The sequence below is a fragment of the Engystomops pustulosus genome, chromosome 1 (genome assembly GCF_040894005.1).
Source record: "Engystomops pustulosus chromosome 1, aEngPut4.maternal, whole genome shotgun sequence".
Taxonomy (NCBI): Eukaryota; Metazoa; Chordata; class Amphibia; order Anura; family Leptodactylidae; genus Engystomops; species Engystomops pustulosus.
This window is the reverse complement of record NC_092411.1, coordinates 125,616,687-125,637,972: the sequence shown is the minus strand read 5'-3', so window position 1 is coordinate 125,637,972 and position 21,286 is coordinate 125,616,687. Positions and strand designations below refer to the sequence as shown.

General features: G+C 37.0%; 1 protein-coding gene and 1 long non-coding RNA gene across 13 annotated transcripts in view; one reads left to right on the top strand and one right to left on the bottom strand.

Annotated features, from left to right (window-relative positions):
- NFIB (nuclear factor I B) overlaps positions 1 to 21,286 on the top strand; it is a 293,295-nt gene that overhangs the window by 86,743 nt on the left and 185,266 nt on the right. The window lies entirely within an intron of this gene.
- LOC140133103 (uncharacterized) overlaps positions 9,147 to 21,286 on the bottom strand; it is a 28,172-nt gene continuing 16,032 nt past the window's right edge. For 5 of the 9 annotated variants that reach the window (XR_011855793.1, XR_011855791.1, XR_011855799.1 and 2 more), the window contains 2 exons: positions 13,922 to 14,021; positions 9,147 to 9,744 (listed from right to left, as the gene is read on the bottom strand). This is a non-coding gene — a long non-coding RNA (uncharacterized lncRNA). Of the gene's footprint in view, positions 9,745 to 13,921; positions 14,022 to 17,829; positions 17,932 to 21,286 lie in introns of all 9 variants that reach the window. The other 4 variants (XR_011855792.1, XR_011855801.1, XR_011855795.1 and 1 more) reach the window with 2 other exon arrangements.

Sequence of the window (21,286 nt, the reverse complement as noted above, 5' to 3'; positions counted from 1 at the left end):
AAATGCCCAATCTATCAAAATATAAAAAACAATTATTGCTGACAGTGAACTACATAACGGAAAATAGCGCATGAATGTTCGAAACGTGACTTTTACACCATTTTACATAACATAAAAAATATAATAAAAGGTGACCAAAATGTCGACTCATTTCGAAAAAAAATTACACCTTTCTTTTTCGTACACATTCGTTTAATTTTGGAAAATGTATTAAAACACAATAAAACCTATATAAATTTGGTATCACTACGATCACACCGAACCAAAGAATAAAGCACAGTGAAATTCGTGAAAACTAAGCCCACAAGAAAGTGACGCGAGAATGTTTTTTTAACAATTTTTCCACATTTGCAATTTTTTTCCAGCTTCCCAGTACATGGCATGAAATAATAAATAATGTGACGGAAAAGTAAAATTTGTTACGCACAAAATAAGCCCTCACACAGCTCTGTACACGGAAAAATTAAAAAGTTATGCAAGAAATGAGCGAAAAAACCCTGCTCAAAGTCCTTAAGGGGTTAACAAAAAAACCCTGTATTTTGCAAAAATGTGATGATCATAATTAGATAACAGCAAAATCTGAGCACAGAGAAAGAATATAAAATAAATTTTCTGAATATAAATAACATCAGTCACTAATTAGTAGGACGTGCATAGGTCTTTGCTTTGAATGACTTCAACACATCTGCGGCCAGAAAACATCACTAGTATCTAATACTGCCCTGGTGTGATTTTGGTCCACTGTTCTTCTGGCCTCTTCTGCAGATCTGTGACGGTTTCTTGGCCATAACTTTGTCATCAAAGATTTTCCAGAGTTTTTCTGTCGGGTTTAGATCAGGACTCTGAGATGGCATTTCATTGTCATGCATGAAAATTGCTGCCTGATGAACGCAAGGAAGGAACCATGTGTTGTTGAAGAAGGTTCTTGCATGCACTCTACTATGTAGCAATTTGAGAAGTCCAACTTCTGCTGCAGAAAACATTCCCCAAACCATGACATTTCCTCCACCACCTTTGACCGATTTCTTTACACACTTTGGGGTCTGTTTTTCCCCAGTTTGTTGACAAATATAATGTTTCCAATTAGACCCAAGTAAGGTAAACTTTCTTTCATCACTGATCAAATGAACTGTGGACCACTTCACCTCTACATTCTTGAAATCACAGACTTGGAAAATCCAACTTCTCTTGCTATAGCTGATAGGGTCACCCCTTTGGCCTTTATCTGGACTACCTACTGATGGATGGTTTGCTTCACTTTGGAAAGTCAGTGAAAACTGGAAAGTTAGGCTACCACTTAAATACGGTTAGTCAGATAATAAATTAAATTAGGACCAGGTGCCATATTAACCCCAATAACTTGCAAGTAGTTAAAAGTGTTCTCTAATGTTGACCAATGTTTTTTTTTTTTTCATTTTTCTCATTTACATTTTTATTCTGTGCATTAGAATATAAAAACAATGTATGACATAAGCTTAAAATACTTCTATTTTACTAATGTTAGAATACATTCACATATGACTACACACCTTTACATTTAGAAAATGGTTTATATAGAAATATATATAGGGTGCTATAAGTTATACTAAAGGGGTATGTTGTGTTGTGAGGGGGAATGTTATGTGTGGGGTGAACTGCAAAATCAGTTGTGTGAGGTATATTTAATATTGGAGCACAGTGAAGGACATTGTTAATGACTGTGATATTTTTAGGGCACAGTGTGGGAATGTGTTGAAAGGAGCTAATGAAATATGTGTGGTTATATTATGCGGCTATAAGTCACGGCTGGGAGAAGTCAACGGTTTGCTAACCTGGTTTATGGAGTCAAAAACAAAATATAGCACCAGTGAACTTTTTTTTTATAATTAGGGTTATGAACAATGGAAACATCAGGTGATACAGCAGGGGAAATTATTAGAAACTACAGTTATAACTGTACCACTTTTTAGACAATATAATGTTTTAAGTAATTTTATGTCAATACAATAACCATTTCCTCTGTTTTATGTGAGAAAATATAAAATATATTGATTCGGAGTAAAGGCGGTCCCCTATTTAAGAACACTCGACTTACATACGACCCCTAGTTACAAACGGACCTCTGGATATTGGTAATTTATTCTACTTTAGTCCTAGGCTACAATGATCAGCTGTAACAGTTATCACAGGTGTCTGTAATGAAGCTTTAGTGTTAATCCTGATTCTTATGACAACCCAACATTTTTAAAATCCAACTGTCACAGAGACCAAAAAAGTTCTGGCTGGGATTACAATGATAAAATATACAGTTCCGACTTACATACAAATTCAACTTAAGAACAAACCTACAGACCCCATCTTGTATGTAACCCGGGGACTGCCTGTAATGTCATAATATCATTGCTGTTTTATTATAACTTCGTAAAGTGACCTATCACTCAATTATGGCATGTGTAGGGTGTGCAATGGTTACTACAAATCCTGTCCAACTTTGCACAGTACTGGTCTGATGATAACAGTCTGGTTTACCTGCACCATTATGTTGAAATGTACTAAAATGTATATTCTTAGAAGGGACTAGATCATTTTATTTTATAAATAGGGACATTAATGGTAACTAAAAGTAACTTTCCATTTTCATTAAATAAAATAATAAAATGGTACAAGACAAGAACAATAATCACATGTTTTTGCTGCAGCCAAGTGGGAGCAGTGGTCAATTGTCAAGTGATACGGCTGTAAAGGCTCAAAGCTTTTTAACTCCTCCAACATTTAATAACATACTATAGCAATACAGTTTCCATCACATTCACTGAGAAAGAATACCATGCATTGAATTTTCTGTATAACATCACAAGGGATTTACCATCTTTCTAGAAATGCAGAGGAAGCAGGGAGAAAAGGGAAAAGTGCAAGTGTAAGAGCCAGAGCCCCAAGGACCGAAGAAGCTTTGGTGATGCTTCCCAAAGCACTTGAACATGATATGCATAAAGATTAATTTGTAAATGTCCTAATAGAGGGAGATCACTCTTCTCGAAAGAATATTTATGTTGTTCACAAAAGCTTCAACAGATTCCCATGCATTAAAAATCGAGAACCTATGCAGTACTTGGATTCAATATAACATAATTTTGCAGACATACGTAAAACTTTCCTTATTTTTAATTGCTTAAAAACAAGTACCAGCAACATAAATAGTAACAAGACAGACCCTAGTATAGTCTTGGAGATTTAAAATCACATTGTACTGTTGCTGTGTATCGATAAAATCCACCTGATAAGATGGAGAAGCTCTTCAATCCCATATTGCATGCATGTCTTGGCAGCCATCAGATGTCACTGTTGGTCTACATTTGAGCAGAGATTAGTCAGCAGATGTTTTTCATGCCAAGCAAAAACACATTGTGCAGTCTGTCTGATATAAATCAATATTACTTTGTTCTTCATATGGCAGGAGGGCTTTAAAGGAGTATGCAAGCTATCGGCTTGGGTTTTAATTGACTATATTAATAACTGTACAGTTGTGGTTGTAGTGACTAGTGGAAGAGTAATCATGTTATCCAGCTGTTACTTATCTAGCTGTCAGTACTTCTGTAGATACTAAAAAAAAAGTTCAACACTAAAAATAAAGGAATGATTTTCTAAGTCAACTTATATTTCCAAGTCTTTATACATCACATAAGAGATATTTACTTACATTTTAATTTCAGTACTTTATCATACACATGAATATATCAGTCAAAAGCTTGGTTTTGGGCAAAGTACATGAGTTCTTCATTAAAGGGGTATTCCCATGAATATGCAATTCTTAAATATACACAGGATAACAAAATAACACATTCTCTAATTCACCATTATTAACAAAAATACAGCATTTCACAAATATTCCAAGCTGTCTTTATCAGTCCCGGTGTTTACAATTTTGGTTGCTCCTGGATCCAACCGTAAATATTCTGACTATGGTCATATTCTTCTCACGAATAGCTTGTCTTGTCTGCACATTGCAGTGCTCTCTACATCCTGATATTCCACCACTGCATTACTAGACAAGCTCAGACACAGGCACTTCCTGCCAGCAAGTAGCAGTGTAGAGAGACTAACTCTAGAAGCTATAGACAAATAAGGTCTGTATCCAGGAGGGAGGCATATAGCAGAGTTAGAAGAGCTAAGAGTGTCATTGTGTTATATATTCGTCTCATAAATCTCATCATCTCTCAACTCTGCCTCATCTCTCTTTTTCTATGTGTCAGATACTAGTGAATGTTCAGAAGCTAAACAAAAGTGTAGATAAATCTGTACCCTGATGATCTAAGCACATTGTTAGCACACAGCATTTCATAGCACAGAAGGATCATGAAGTGTCTGCTTAGAGAGTCCGCCCTTGCACTCTCTAAAATTAGAGGATTAAAATTTGAAAACTTTCTTTCATGGGAAATCACTTTAAGTAATCTGATACTCTCATAGTAATTTTATATAAAGCCCTCCTCACCCCCTATGGATTCATTAGATACAGCCCACCTCACATTCAAGGATTCCTTATGTACAGCCTCATGTGGGCCCCCCAGCAGCTCAGGGCTCCGGCACTTGCCCAGTTCCCAGTGCTGGTGTCTGACAAGACCTCTCCACCACCATCACCATTAGGTTACTTTAAAGCAACAATATACAATCCTCTACAATGTCCAAGCTTCTTTTATATTTTATTGTGTATTCCATTTATTTATACAGCACCATTAATTCCTTGGTGCTGTACATTCAATGGTTCAATGGTCATGGTTTACATACATTAGGACGAGAACGCAAATTTTATTTAAAGGTTAGAGACATTTTCACCAAATAAAATAAATGGCAATATATTACCATTACGTCATACACAAAGAGAAACAGTGGGTCTGGCACTACCCCTATATACCTCGTGACACGGTTGGACCACGGTAGTCCTGGAGTTGCGTTTTGGCATCTAAGGCAGTAATGTTGAAGTCACAGGTGGTGCTCGGCAGAGCAGTGAAGTAGTCTTAAGTAGGTAAATAGAAGAAAAGTTGCGGCACTCACCAAGGAAACTTCAGTGTTTATTGAAAACGACACAGGTGATACAGGACGCCGACATGCGGCAAGGCGACGGGCCGTTTCGCGCTAAGCAGCGCTTTCTCTAGCCTCTGACGTCATCCTTCCGGGGCGTGCGTGTTTTAAGCGCTGGCCCCGGGAGGTTGTCATGGATACACAGCAACAAGACATACAGGTGCATAATCATTACTAAATGTGACTAAGGAGGTGTGACGGTTGACGTGAAAAGTTTCATTACCTGTAGAACGACGTTCATAGTGTATGCCCTTTTCTGTCCTTGTAATAGATTTTACATCGGTAAAACAATCAGAAACATGTTCGTACGAGTTAGAGAACATCTTAATTCTATTGAGACCGGGAATGGCTGCCCGAGGCTGATCGAGCATATGAGGCTTTGTCACCCCAATGACTCAAATTCACTCCGCTTCGCGGGCATAGAGAGGGTAGACAACAATCCAAGAGGCGGAGACCGCCAAAAATCCCTTTTACGCCGTGAAGCCAAATGGATTCTTAGATGTAATGCTATGGGCGCTTTAGGACTGAATGATCGAAATGATCTTAGCGTCTTCCTGTAACCTTCTATGGTTTACGCGGATACATAACTTGCCCCCCCGCATACACCTAATTCAGCCATTACAGTCTCACCTTTAAAGTATTAACTGTTCGTGTAATGCATTCCCCCATTTGCCTTTGTTTTTAACCTATTGTTAGCTTAGTCACATTTAGTAATGATTATGCACCTGTATGTCTTGTTGCTGTGTATCCATGACAACCTCCCGGGGCCAGCGCTTAAAACACGCACGCCCCGGAAGGATGACGTCAGAGGCTAGAGAAAGCGCTGCTTAGCGCGAAACGGCCCGTCGCCTTGCCGCATGTCGGCGTCCTGTATCACCTGTGTCGTTTTCAATAAACACTGAAGTTTCCTTGGTGATATTACCATTACAACAAACCCCCAGAAAATTAACTGCATCATAAAAGCCTATTAAAATAACAGTTTGAACCAAATATCATTATTGGGCCTTAAGATGAAACATAAAACTGGTGACCTAACCATTATTAATAGTTTAGATGGCAGAGAAATGCACAAGAATATTACACTGAACCTTTTTGAAACATGTCCCCAAGAAGACTGAAGATTTTTCAGTTAGATGATATCGTGAATTGGCCGTCATCTTTGAAAGCCCTATCTCTCTAAAGGACCACTGCAACAACTTGCGGTGGCTTTCCTTAATAGGGTTTGCCCGTGAAAGAAATGTCTCAAATTTCAATCCACTAGTGATGTTCACACAATAAAGATCATTTTTAACCCCTTACTTGACAATTTTATTCCATTTTATTGCTGTTTTAGCTCGTATAACTAAGTGATGATCAGTGTAAAATTCCAGAGTGTGGGTGGGGACTCTCTAAGCAGATACTTAATGGTTTCTCTCATTCTGTGTGGTTAGATTATCAGGCTACAGGTTTATATACAATCTAATTTAGCTTCTGAAGATTGTACTTGTATCTGACACATAGAAAGATAGATGAAGCAGATCAGAGATGAGATGATGAGATCCACAAGATGGTATAACACACAATGACACTCTCAGCTCTGCTAACTCACCTATAACACACATAGTTCTGCTATATACCTCCCTCCCCCTCCCCTGAATAAAGTTCTTATCTGTCTGTAGCTTTACTCTCCTCATGATGTGATGTGTTGTTTGCCTGCGGGAAGTCATTGTGTGTGTCTGTGTGCGTTTGTCTTGGAATGCAAGGGTATGGGTCACTGCAGAGTGCAGAGAGGAGCTCAGCCCGGTGTCCGATAGAAGAACAAGATGCCTGCCCACCCGAACTCAAAAGATCTAGGTTTGGGTCCAGAGGCAACCAAAATTGTATACACTAGGACTGATAGAGACTGGTTGGAATTATATCTGTGAAATGCAGTATTTTTGTTAATAACATTAAATTAGAGAATGTGTTATTTTGTTATCCTGAGAACAATTAAGAATCTTTCTTCAGAATGCTAAATTTTTTTTCTCGATTACCATACTGACACTATACTGAAATGTTTTTCACATGTCAGCTTTTTTAATGGATCCATGGCCTGTTGAAAAAAAATTATAGACTATACTATTTTTTTCAAAAAGAAGTCTGCAGGTCTGCAAAAAAAAAGCTGATGCCATATAGACGTGAAAAATAATTGTTATCATATATACAGCAGCTGTTTGCATTTTCTCTTCATGGTAGAAATATTAAACGTGGTGAAATAATTGAACAATAACAGTATTCAATAGCCAACCATATCAAAATAGTTATTCATAAATGTCAGATTTTTCTGTATTTTATATAAATGAGCAAATAAGTTATCTGACACAATCTTCCAGTCAGTTCCATTCTGCTCCATTCTGTGATAATTCATCAGTACTATAGAAAATGCTCATTTGTTATATAGATTTTCATAGATACAAAGCGTTAATTTTCAATCACTTTGAAAATTTTACAACCATATATAGTTATATATAAAGGAATGGTCTTAGAAACAAATAGTTTTTACATTAAACATTTAAGCTAATATTTTTCTCATCAGACAAGTCGGGAATCCCTATGAACTTTCACATAAACACTTGAATGTTTTGGTCCTCATAGCTGCTTCACCATCTGTGAAATGACTACTCCATCCTCCACAGCTGAGAGTCTGTAGAACAGCATCTGCAGCCTATTCACACAGTGCAGTCATTCTTGTACAGAAGCATGTTGACTAAGGCCATTTTCACACGGGCAATTTGTTGCTGTGGTGAGCAATTAATGTGCTATGGAATCAACAAAAAAAACACAAAGCATTGTATCTATATGCCACAAAGCTCTGTAATCTGGTTTAGCTCTAACGTCTGCAGGTTACTTACAGCTTCATGTTCCACTACAAAAAATAAAATCACCATTGTGACGAAAGCCTGAGAGCTATTAAAATTCAAGTACTTTTCTTTACACATTACCAAAATACTAAACCAATTCATATACATGAAAAACATGATTGAACAGCCCTGATGCCGCAAAATAAGCAACAACATCCCTAGATTAAAAGGAGAGTGGCCCATATACTATATAATGACTTTATCTGAGCTCTGTTCCTAACAGTATTGGACATTGTGTGAAACAGTGCTAAGCCTATTAAAGGATATATATTTTTAAATCCGGTTGCATAAAATGTGGCATATAAAAATACAGATGGCCGTTCTACCCACTTCTGCTTACACAGTACTTTCCTGATATATACAGCAAATCTAAAGTGGTCAAACAAAAAGAATGTAATAAGTAGGGGTAGCATGTGGGGGATTATAAGTATTAATGCTATTTTTTATGGAGGAAATACAGATGGTACACAAAGATGCTATTATAGATGAATAGCATAAAGAGTATACCAAAAAATGCTCTAAAGGATAGCACAATTTTTCACATTTTCTTTCTTTAATTCCGAAAACCACAATTTTTCTTATTTCTCCCTTTCGACTTGAGACCTTAATTTTTGGGAGGGCTAAGTTGCAATAAATTTTTTTTTATGTTTACAATACTTACATATTTGAACCATATTTAGTATTTCATTCTGTTTTTCAAATTCCCTTTGTACTATTTGTAAGGAGATGCTAAACATCTTACTATGAATGTGCACAGGGCTAGAATGATAATTTATTTAACCGTGAATTTAAATTAGTAAAAGTATAGTGAACTGCAGCTTATCAGTAAACATCAGATAGATGATGGTAAAATAGAGTGCCTTATTATCTGATTCAACCTAAAAACTTTTCCATTGTTTTCTATAACAAGTAACCCAAGCTCTAACCCTGTACATACATGCTAATAAGCTATTGTCTCATCTGACTGAACTGAGATTTACTGCATTTGCCGTAATGGAAATAAGAAATGATCTAAATATATAATGCTGTTAATAAATATAAAGAGGATAAAGTCTGCTTGCACAAAACATGAACTGAGTGGATGTTGAAGCATGATGATGTGTTCAGATGATCAGCAGCTTTTATTTTGTTTTATTTTTCAATACATTTATGAATGATATGATTTATATACATCTAATAGCAGATATTGATATTATTGTAAAAGATAGAACAATGTGAAATATTTAATGAGTTACTATAAGCTGTTAGACACTATATTTTAATATGTAAAATTCACAGCCGGACAAAAAAACACAGGTAACATTATGGTTATTTTTATGTATTTATGTTCATATTGCTTGCCGTCACTCACATGACATCATAAATTTCACATTTTGTATTAACAATCTTGAATATCCATTACATTCATTGTTACCTTCATTCACAATATTTTGTCTTATGTGCCAGAATAAAATAATAGTTTCAATATAAAACCTATAAATTCCCAAAACAACTGTGCAGAAATTTCAGTTAAAATGTGGAATAATAAAATGAATATGGAGTCTTGGCAGGAAAATGATAACTTTAACTGTAGCACTTAGTCAGAATAAAAGCCTCAGCATAAAACTTTACTCTGGAACGTGAGTAAATTTTAATCAACCATCTATCCAGCCCATCTCTTTTTATTATCGAAATAAAAGAAGACTGTCTTTCAACTGTAGGCAGGACTCTCAATTATCAATCCTCTTTCAAACGTCTTTTTCGAATGATTGGCTCAGTCATCTTGGGCAGATAAATTTACAGCATTGGAAAACGGGCTGCTGAAATATAACTAAAATGTGTAAAAATATAAGGAAAAAATTAGTCTTTATGTTGAAAAATTTTGGTCACTTTCCATGTCAAATTGTTAAAAACATTCTCAAATTTAAAAATCATGAAACAACAATATCAAAATAAATTGTTACTGGTAGCTAGCTCTTTCCAAAAGATCAAATATGAAATGATAGTATAATTTTGTTGGCACACATGACACTGTAATGGAACATGTGTGTGGTCAGGAATCCGTAAAATATAAACATGGTCACATGTAACACAGCTTCATCATACAAAGTAAATTTTTATAGTGTACACAATACATACACATTCTACTGACATGCCTATACAATAGATTCTAATATAGAAATTATTATTGCAATTAAGTCTACCTTAACTGTAAGGGCACATCCACACTACTGAAAACAGTAACAAAAATGCACTCAACGAAAGACATACTGCAAAAAATGGTGGTATGGATAGAACATTGTAGCTGGATACATATTTGACCCTTTCAAATGAATACATAATTTGTAGTTACGTGATAAGATGTAAGTACCAATGTGAGTATTACAGGAAAGATTATTGACATATATTACATTTCCAAAGCATAAATAGAAAAGTTTGGCTTTGGTCATTAAAAAATAATAATCATTACAATACAAACATATAGTAGGAGACATGATAAGCTATGAATGCTTTAACCTATGGAATGTGAAGCATTTTACATGCAAACGTATTTGAACATGGCAGAATCCTATTGCTCAATCTTTCAAAAAATTGAATGAATTAATAAAATGGACAGTATTCTGACATCTTCTGATTTTCTGTGGAAAATTATAAAAGTGCAATAATTTACCATTTTGGTAAAGAAAGTAAATGATTTGTCATAGACATGCAGTTGTGGAATAATGGCTGTGTTATGCAAAGGTGTCAAATTGCAAGATGCTATAATAAAGCATTACCTTTGCTTCTGTTCACATCTAGTTTTGGGGCTTACTCAGAGGTATATGTCAGAAGGCTACAATATATTCCGTTATATGAACACACAGATGAATTTCCAGTCATTACAGAAAATCACACAAGACTATGCTTTCCTACACAGTGAATAAAAAGCATAAGAATACTATTTTGGCATACAGTGGATGCAAAAAACAATGGGGGTGGGATGTATCAAGCGCTGGATATACTAAGGCTACAATCACACTAACGGCGAGCACATGCCACTGGACGGGAGAGAAGGAGGGGGTAAGCGCCCCTCTCCATAGAAAATACAGCCAAAGATAGAGCAGGCTCTATATTTTTGCGGCTACGGGTCGGAATGGTGAGCACTTGTTGCTTACCGAGCCCATTCGCCATAGCCATCAAGCTTCCGGCTGTACATTCGTTACCCCGACAGTCCTGTGAATGAGCCCTAAGAGCACTATAGCCTGCCCCAGAAAGTAGCATAGGCTATATAGCTAGTGCCCCAGCATGGCCCTAGCCACACCCACTTGGCATAGAGGAATAAGGGAATAAATAGTCACGCCATGCTCCAGGAACAAGCTATGTTATTTCCGCCCAATATATATATACAGAATTCTTTTTTAATCCGTAGATCTACTGACAAATTTACGATTTACAACACCATAAAATAAAACTTTAGCCTGAATGTTTGCATCTTTAAAAAAAAATATTTTTGTGATAACTTATCAGTTGCTTTTCTGTTTTACTGATACAGAATACCAAATCTCTTGTGAAAAAATCTTTATAATTTGCAACCACCACAAGGGGGATCTCATGGGTTTAGTGCATATAATTATATATTCAACTCGATAATTTGAACTTATGCAGGAAACCAATGCCTTCTTTCATTTTGGGAAAAAAAGATCCCAATGTCAGTTTTTACTTCTGTACTAAATTTACTTTTGTCTATTGAGTTATGTAGTAAGCTCCCAAGTTAAAGGGTTGTTGGCTAATCAGATTTATTTAATTACATTCTCCACAAAATTTTTGTATGTTGCATTTAGAGACCTAAAATATTGTTCTCACAATGAATACCAACTTTTTAACTTTTTAAGTAAGATGGCACTTTTTGCCAACTACGGTATTTAATTTTTTTAAAGGTGCTGTAAAGGATGTATGGGGAGGACCTACAGCTTTAGCCCTCTTCATTTAGCAGAGGTGTCTCCTGCATAATACAGCAGATGACTGCAGTTAACTTCATCTCACAACCCCCATAGAGATCTGTTGTGCAAGGTCATGGTGTGGTAAGCAAACTGTGCACGCCCGGCCCTGTTTATATCTCGGCTCAGCACCCAGCCGTGCATAAGGCCTTTCTCTGCACTTTCTACTACAGCCAGTGGAGAAAAGATGCAATGGAAATGTAAAGCAATACAGTGTACTGTATAAGTGATCAAACCCCCTAAGGTTCAAGCACCCTAGGTGATTTAAAAAAAAAGGAAAAATAAATTGTGAAAATGAAATTACCCCTCGTTCCCTAGAACACATTTATAAAGAAACAAAATTACTGTATGTACTCGAGTATAAGCCGACCCAAGTATAAGCCGAGACCCCTAATTTTACCATCAAAAACTGGGAAAACCTATTGACTCGAGTATAAGCCGAGGGTGGGAAATGCATTAGTCACAGACCCCCCCAGTATGTATACAGCCTGCCCCCAGTAGCATATAGCCTGCCCCCAGTAGTATACAGCACTGCCCCGAGTAGTATACAGCCAGTCCCCAGTAGTATACAGCACTGCCCCCAGTAGTATACAGCCTGCCCCCAGTAGTATAAAGCCTGCTCCCAGTAGTATACAGCCAGTCCCCAGTAGTATACAGGACTGCCCCCAGTAGTATACAACCAGTCCCCAGTAGTATACAGCACTGCCCCCAGTAGTATACAGCCTGCCCCCAGTAGTATACAGCTTGCCCCCAGTAGTATACAGCCAGTCCCCAGTAGTATACAGCCAGTCCCCAGTAGTATACAGCACTGCCCCCAATAGTATACAGCCTGCCCCCAGTAGTATACAGCCTGCCCCCAGTGGTATACAGCCTGCCCCCAGTAATATACAGCACTGCCCCCAGTAGTATACAGCCTGCCCCCAGTAGTATACAGCACTGCCCCCAGTAGTATACAGCACTGCCCCCAGTAGTATACAGCACTGCCCCCAGTAATATACAGCCAGCCCAGCATTAAAAGAAAATAATAAACTTATATACTCACCCTCCGGTGGGCCCGACCTGCAGCGCTGCTCCCCCGATGTCCGCGCGGGTCCTCTTCTGGCTTCGGCGCCCGTCTTCAGTCTTCACTAACTTCGAGCCGGGTGCCGCCATTGTTCTCCACTGGACGGCGCCTAGTATGACGCGCCGCTGCTGACGTCATACTAGCCGCCGCCTGGAGGAAAAACATGGCGGCGCCCGGCATGAAGTTAGTGAAGACAGAAGACGGGCGCCGAAGCCAGAAGAGGACCCGCGCGGACATCGGGGGAGCAGCGCTGCTGGTCGGGCCCACCGGAGGGTGAGTATATAAGTTTATTATTTTTTAAAGACTGTATGACTCGTGTATAAGCTGAGGGGTCGTTTTTCAGCACATTTTTTGTGCTGAAAAACTCAGCTTATACACGAGTATATACGGTATACGTATTTTAGCTACTCCACATCTCAAAATCCCTATTGTTTTAAAATATATAAATGATTTTCCATATGGTAAACTCCATTCTAAAAACAATTTTAATATTTTTGCTATCCATAAAAGTTGTAATTAAAAGTGTTTCAAGTTTTGATGTCAATGAAAATGTCAGCTTGTTCCTTCGAAAAATGACTCCTTACACAGGTCTGATGCTGAACTATGAAACACTTATGGGTGTCAATAATGGAGATGTTTTTACGGTTTTCACTATGTGATACAAACAACACAAAGACCACTAGAAAATGGTTTTGTTGCATTTTTTTTTGTCAATTCCACTACATTGCTATTCCTTCTGTCATCCCCATGGCATCCACAGCCTAATAGCAGGGTGACATGGATTGTCAACTATGGCCTATAATGACTGTAGGCTAGCTGAAATAGGCTTAATGTCAGTGTAAAAATAATTCTTCTTGGTGTTTTTCTTAATCTAAAATAGTACAACATAAGAATGCATATAAATTTTCGCACCTACAGAATAATTTCCCAGGCCTTTTTCCATTTTTGTGTTTCTGCTTTTTACTCACCTCATTCCACAAGCAATATCTGTATACAGAGCCATAGAAGGACTTGTTTTTTTCAAGACAGATTGTACTTCTTGGTGGCTGGAAAGAAATTCCAAATGTGCTAAAATGAATAAAAGACACAGTTATGCCATTTTGCTATGGGCTTTGTTTTACATGTTTTCTGTGCAGTCCACTTAATTTATTCTTTGGTTCAGTACTATCAAAGAAATGTCAAATATATACAGTTTTGTCATGTCTTTATGAGTTGTGTAAAGTGTCATTTTTTGGTAATGAATTTCGGACCTATGTGACCTTTTTAATTAGTTTTATGTAAATATTTCTGGGTTGCAAAATGACAAAAAGGTAACAGTTCAGACATTTGCACAGTTAAATTTTTTTTTGATGATCACTTATACAATATACTGCAATACAACTGTATTGCACCCCTTTAGGTGCTGCAGTCAGGCCAGTTTTGACACTTAACAGGTTAACTTCCGCAATCAGTGCCAGAACCAATCAAGGCAGTTAACAGAAGGTGTCTGCTGTATTAAACAACTGAAACTGCCCTGTATTGAGAAGGCTCAGCCTATCTGCCCTCTCTATACAGTCCTTACTGCATTAAAGCATATATAGTCATATAGCAGTAAGGAACTGGTTAAAGGATATATTTTATACTACTGTATAGGATAAATTGTGTAAACATTTTAATTAAAAAAATTTAATATCCCTTCACAGGAAAGAGTTAATAAACATTTATAAGTATGTTTTTTTACTCTAAAAATGAAGCCATTGGAAAATACAACTGTTACCACGCCCCATATGCTTATATTTATGTTATTAAACGGACCAGGACCTCATTTTCACTAAAGACAGATTACAGAAGCTTATTACAGCTGCATTCCCCATCCGCCTTTCTGCTTTCTCTAAGCATTTGCAATATAACATAATTGTGTGTTATAACTTACCTTGCACCCTGACAGAATCCTCTGTGTAATACCATGGGTTGGGCTTTGGTTTGGATGTATTTAAAAAAAAACAACATGTAACTTGTCTGTGCTGCAGACTGCTCAGCTCTCACCCCCCACCTTTGTGCTCCTATACAGCTCCTACTTCCTGCTCCTTCACAGAGGTGATAGCCTGGTGAGCTGACAACAGTGGGGGAGGGAGGAGTTGTACAGGAGCATAAAGGTGGGGGCCAAGAGCTGAGCAGTCTGTAGCACATTCAGGTCATGTGTTGTTTTTTTAAAATGCATCCAAACCAAAGCCCAACCCCTAGGACAATATTCTGTCAGGGTGCAATGTAACATATAACACACAATTATATTGTAATGCAAATGCTTTACAATATAATTTGTAGAAAGCAGAAAGTCATATTTGCAATGCAGGTGTGACTGGTTTTTGCAACCTGTCTTTAGTGAAAATGAGGACCCTGGTGACAGGTTCCCTTAAATGAAAAATAAAGAAAATTTGTCTTGCGTAAGTTGAGATTGAAAACAATTCTTTGCTCTGAATACCGAAACAGACCAAGTCCTCAAGGTGTTGATATAACAAAAAACAAAACAACATTTATAATTATCTTCCAATAGGCTGGATCTAAAGCAAAAGCAGTGAGAGCTATTTAATACTAATATAGGACCTTTTATTTTGGTGATGACATAATTACACAATTTAATTTCCCATAATTTTTTTTCAAATTTACCTTTAACCCCTTCCCGACATTTGACGTAATAGTACTGCATGGCGGGAGGTGCGTTCCCGCAAAATGCAGTACTATTACGTCAAGCTTCTGGCCCCGGCTCCTGAACGGAGCCGGGGCCAGAAGCTGCGGGTGTCGGCTATATATTATAGCCGACACCTGCCTCTAACACCCGCGATCGGAGATTTCTCCGATCGCGGGTGTTAACCCCTAACATGCCGCGGTCGCGCTGACCGCGGTGTGCAAGGGGCATTTCAGAAGAATCGGACCCCCCCGCGGCGCTTACCGGGGGGTCCGCTGCTCCAATCACAGCCCCGGGACTGCCGGTGCCCGGGGCTGCGCGATCCTCCTTCCTGTAGCCGGGTCCCTGCCTTCTGACAGGACCCGGCTGTAACACACTGCGCATGCGCATCAGTGGATCACTTGTTCAAGCTAACCTGTAAAAGTTAATAAAAATGTTAAAAACATTACATAAAATAATTTTTTAATAAAAATAATTAATTAAATAAAGTTAGAGTCCCCTAAACACAAATATTCCCTATACACATGCAATAAAGTGAAAAAAACACAAAATCGCCAAAAAAAACCACATATTTGGTATCGCCGCGTCCGTAACAATCCGTACAATAACATTACTGGACCCGCTCGGTGAACGCCGTAAAAACAAAACCCGAAAAACACGCCAAAAATGTACATTTTTCATAAAATCTCTACACAAAAATGTTCTAAAAAGTGATCAAAAAAAGTTATGTGCGCAAAAATGGTACCACTGAACTCAACACGTAAAAAATAAGCCCTAAACTAGCTCTGTCAACCAAAAAATATTAAAGTTACGTCTCCGAAAAGATGGCGATGCAAAAACAAATGAGATTTCCTCTATATTAGTTTTTATCCAGTAAAATTGTAAAAATAAATGAAAAACTATATAAATGAGGTATCACCGTAATCGTAGTGACCTATAGAATGAAGATAATATAATATTTTTAGTGTACGGTGTACGACCCCCAAAAAATACGAAAAGAAAGTAAACCAAAATTGACAATTTTCTTTTCACCCATACATTCAAGAGTTAATAAAATCATAAGCTAATGACCCACTAAAATGAAGTATTTGTAAAGTGCATCTCATGTCGCAGAAAATAAGCCCTTATATGTCCAAATTGCCAAAAAAATAAAGATTGTATAGCCAATAAAAATTGACAATGCATAATCTGCTCTGAATGGCGCAGCTCCCCTTCGATGCCCTGGCGTGTGCCCATACAGCAGGTTACCACCACATATGGGGTATTATTATACACGGAAGAGATTGGGTATCAAATTTTGTGGAGCGTTTTGGTATTTTATCCACTGAGAATTTGTACATTTTTTGAAAAACATATTAATTTAGCCAAAAAAATTTTACTTTCAAAATTGCATCTGATTTTGTTTTAACCCCTGTAAAACATTTAAAGGGTTAACAAACTTCATAAAAGTTGTTTCACGTACGTTGAGGGGCGTAGTTTCTATAATGGGGTAATTTATGGGGTTTTACTTTTATTTAGGTCTCTCAAAGTGATTTGAAACCTGAGCAGGTCCCTCAATAGCAGGATTTTTTATGAAAATGTGAAAAATCGCACCTAACGTTCAAAGGCCCATAACATCCTACAAAAATAAGAGTATGCATAAAAAAACCATGTCCACATAAATTAGACATTTAGTGAATGTTAGTTATTACGTTTTTTTGCGGTTATGACTATGTATGGAAAAAGTAGAACATTTTGAAGTTCAAAAATCAAAAATTTTTCCAAATTTTCACCAAATATCTGATTTTCTCATAAATAAATGCAAAACATACCACCAAAATTTTTCAAATAACCTGAAGTACAATGTGTCACGAGAAAACTATTTTAAAATCACTTGGATATGTTAAAGCGTTCCGAAGTTATAACCACTTATAGTGACACAGGGCAGATTTGAAAAAATGGGCCGTGTCAGGAAGGTGAAAAGTGTTAAGCGTTAAGGGGTTAAAGATATCCACAAAGTTACCCAAAAACCTCTAATTCTCCCATAAAAAAAAGATCCATTTTGCAGTAAACAAAGATTTGTTTCCTTTTTGAAATGCAGCATGCCAAAATGGTGAAATCACCAAAAGGGCCTAAAACAACCCTGTCATAAAAGCAAAATAAAACCTGAGTAAATATTTTGGTCATAACAAGCTTATCCAACGATCAAGATATTTAGGCCTTACTGTGTACCTTCACTATTTGCCAAGTTATATATAGATATTGGACATCCATCTATCCAGCCACAGGGAATAGAATTCTACAGTTACCTGCAAGATGTTCTTTATCCAAAACCTTAAGGAGACAAAACAAGCAGCTATAAATGTCCATGAATGTTCAGTAAGATTTGTTAACCACTGACAATATTACCCAGTGCACAATGAGATATAATTGTATATTATATAGCAAGTATTTAAACTCTCTGCGCACCACAACGTACTATCACGTCGGGAGCTGCGGGGGTGTATGGAGAGAGCTCACTCCCGTCAGTGGCCCCCATCTGAAGCCTTCAGAGTGTGCCAATCGGTTGCCATGGCAGTCTACAGTCTCATAGAGGCTATTATATCTCATAAAGTCTCTATGGTAGGCTTTTAGAGAATAGCAGTAAAATTGAAATACACTAGTTACTGTATAAGCATACAGACCCTCCAGGACTAAAGTACCCTAAGAGGTCTGAAATAATAGTAAAAAAAAAATTCTATAATAAAAAAAAGGAATGGTTTAAATGACCCCTCTTTCTCTAGAATAGATATAAAAAATAAATTAACTGTAAAAATCATAAACATGTTAGGTATCGCCACATCCAAAATCTAAAAAAGATTATTCTTGGGCATGAACACCATGACAGAAAATGGTGCCCAAATACCTCAATCACCACTTTTTCGCCAACAGTCATATAGGTCCCAAATTGATATAAATTAAAACATCAGCACATCCCACAAAAAAATGACACTTTACACAGGTCTGTAGACCAAACGTCTGCAAAAGTTATTGGCCTCAGAATTTGACAAAATAGCAATTTATTTTTTGTACAAAAGATTTACAATTTTTAAAATCTACTAAAACCTATATAAATTTAGTATAATCACATTGACCCAAAAAATAAAAGGAGGTGTCATTTGGAGCGCACAATGAAAGACATAAAACAGAGCCCACAAGAAAATGGTGCAAATGCGTTTTAAATGTCAATTTCACAACACTATTTCTAGTACATTGTATGGCATTTTAAATTGTAACTAAAAAGGACAATATGTCCCGCAGATAACAAGTCCTTACACATCACTCTAAACAGAAAAATAAAAAAAGTTATAGCTTTAGGAATTAGGGGAGTAAAAAACACAACCACAAAAACTAAATAGGGCTGAGTCCTGAAAGGGTTAATAGCATACGGTATGCATGTAACATTAAAACAGTATATAAACAATAAGCATTTTACAAAAATATCAGGGAAATAAACAAATGCACATATGTTCCTATGATAGATGAAAATGCATTCACATTTATGTAAAAAAAAATAATAATTGTGTATAATTATTGAATAATTATTCAATACTTGAATACGTAGAGTATAGCAAGTGCTCAATTTAAATAGCTGCATGTACCACCCTTCAAGCGAATGCATCTCCAATTTTATTTTAGAGTTAATATAAGCATATAAACAATAAATAAATTTTACTTTTTACAAATATTTTTGTATTTTCTGCTGATAACTTTTTAAATTTAATTTTGTGTTCTTAATTATGGGTGCTGCCATCTTGCCTGAACACTGTTAACAACAGCAGCTTTAGAGCCAATTCATTTTGTTGAGAGTTTTCTAGTTCTAGCAATGCTTTATGAAGATGAGAGGAAGTACATAAGTTGTGTAATCACCTTTTTGTACTAATGGAGGCAATAATGGTGTTTTGTATAGAGCTGTTATCTTCAATTGTAACTCTGTCTGTGTCGTGAATGTGGTGACCGCTCTATAGAAAACCCTTACGGAATTAGCAATTGGATACTATCATGCTAAGTTTATATTTGTGTTCAGCAATTAGACCTTCCCTTATTAATAGCAGAAAATATAAGCAGCCACAAGAAGTATATCAGAATGGAAGTCTATAGGGAATGGAAGGTGATGCTCTTCTATTTTCTGTTTCCGTCGTGTTCTCCTTAAACAGACTAAAGGGGCAAAAGAGAGGCATTCAGGATATTTTACATTTTATTAAACAACCAGCCAAAGTAAATAAACGCCGATCAGTAGTGAGAGGGTGTATGGAGAAGGCTTATGGACCGATCCCTTTCCATATACAGCAGGTACTACACAGCTTACACCTGTCGGTAATTGCCTCTCTTTGTGCTAGCACCAATCAAAGCAGTTAACCTGTTAGAAGCAGTGGTCAAACCAACAGTGCTGCATATGGGTGCCTCCATCTTGGATGTCCTATCAGGGACAGCCTCCCCCCCCCCCATGACATCTTTGGAGCCCGCTGATTGGTTGCCATGAGAGCTGTTATTTGACAATAATAAAAGACAAATTGTAATAAAGGGGCAGTATATTCACAATATACTGCAATACAGCTTTTTTGTGCAACCTTTTAATTGTAGATAGTCAATGTGACTAATATACACCACAACATTCAGCTAAAAAAATAAATAAAGTGAGTCCTGCTTGGACTTGTGCACAACAAAAGTGCATACACAGAAAAGTCATAAAATGCATAAATTTCCCATTACCATTCTTTAACTTACTAAGAAAAAATTAGATTTACCTATGTGTCTCCCAGAATATGGCAGTGCAAAAACAAATTGTTTCCGGAAATGAGCCTTCATTCTGTAAATTTAGTAGAATGAATCACCCCTCTCCCCCCCCCCCCCCGCATCCTAGATGTTAATAAGTAAAGGATCCGGTGTACCCGATGTACTTAACCCCTTCCCGCCGCAGCCCTTTTTCATTTTTGCATTTTCATTTTTCACTCACCACCTTCAAAAATCTATAACTTTTTTTATTTTTCCATGTACAGAGCGGTGTGAGTTGGCTTATTTTCTGCGTAACAAATTACACAAATTACAAAATGGTGGTATTTAATATTTCATGCCATGTACTGGGAAGCAGGAAAAAAATCCAAATGCAGTGAAATTGGTAAAAAATACCCTTTTGTGACGTATTCTTGTGGGCTTGGATTTTACGGATTTCACTGTACGCCCCAAATGACACATCTACTTTGTTCTTTGGGTCAGTACAATTACGGGGATACCAAATTTGTATAGGTTTTATAATGTTTTCATACATTTACAAAAATTAAACCCCCCCCCCCCCCCCGCACAAAAATATTTTTACGCTGATGAATTTTTTATACTTTGGTGTACGGAGTTTTGGGAGGTGTTGTGTTTTGCGGCTTTTGATGACATTTATAATGTTATCATTTGTAGCACTTTACGACCTTTTGATCACTTTTTATAGAATTTTTTTTTTTTAAATGGAAATAAAGTGCCATTTTCGACTTTGGGCGCGATTTTCCATTGCAGGGTTAAACGCAGTGAAAACTTTATTGTATTTTGATATATCGGCATTTTTGGACATGTCAATACCTAATGTGTTTATGATTTTTACGGTTTATTTATATTTATATCAGTTCTAGGGAAAGGGGGGTGATTTGAGTTTTTAGGTTTT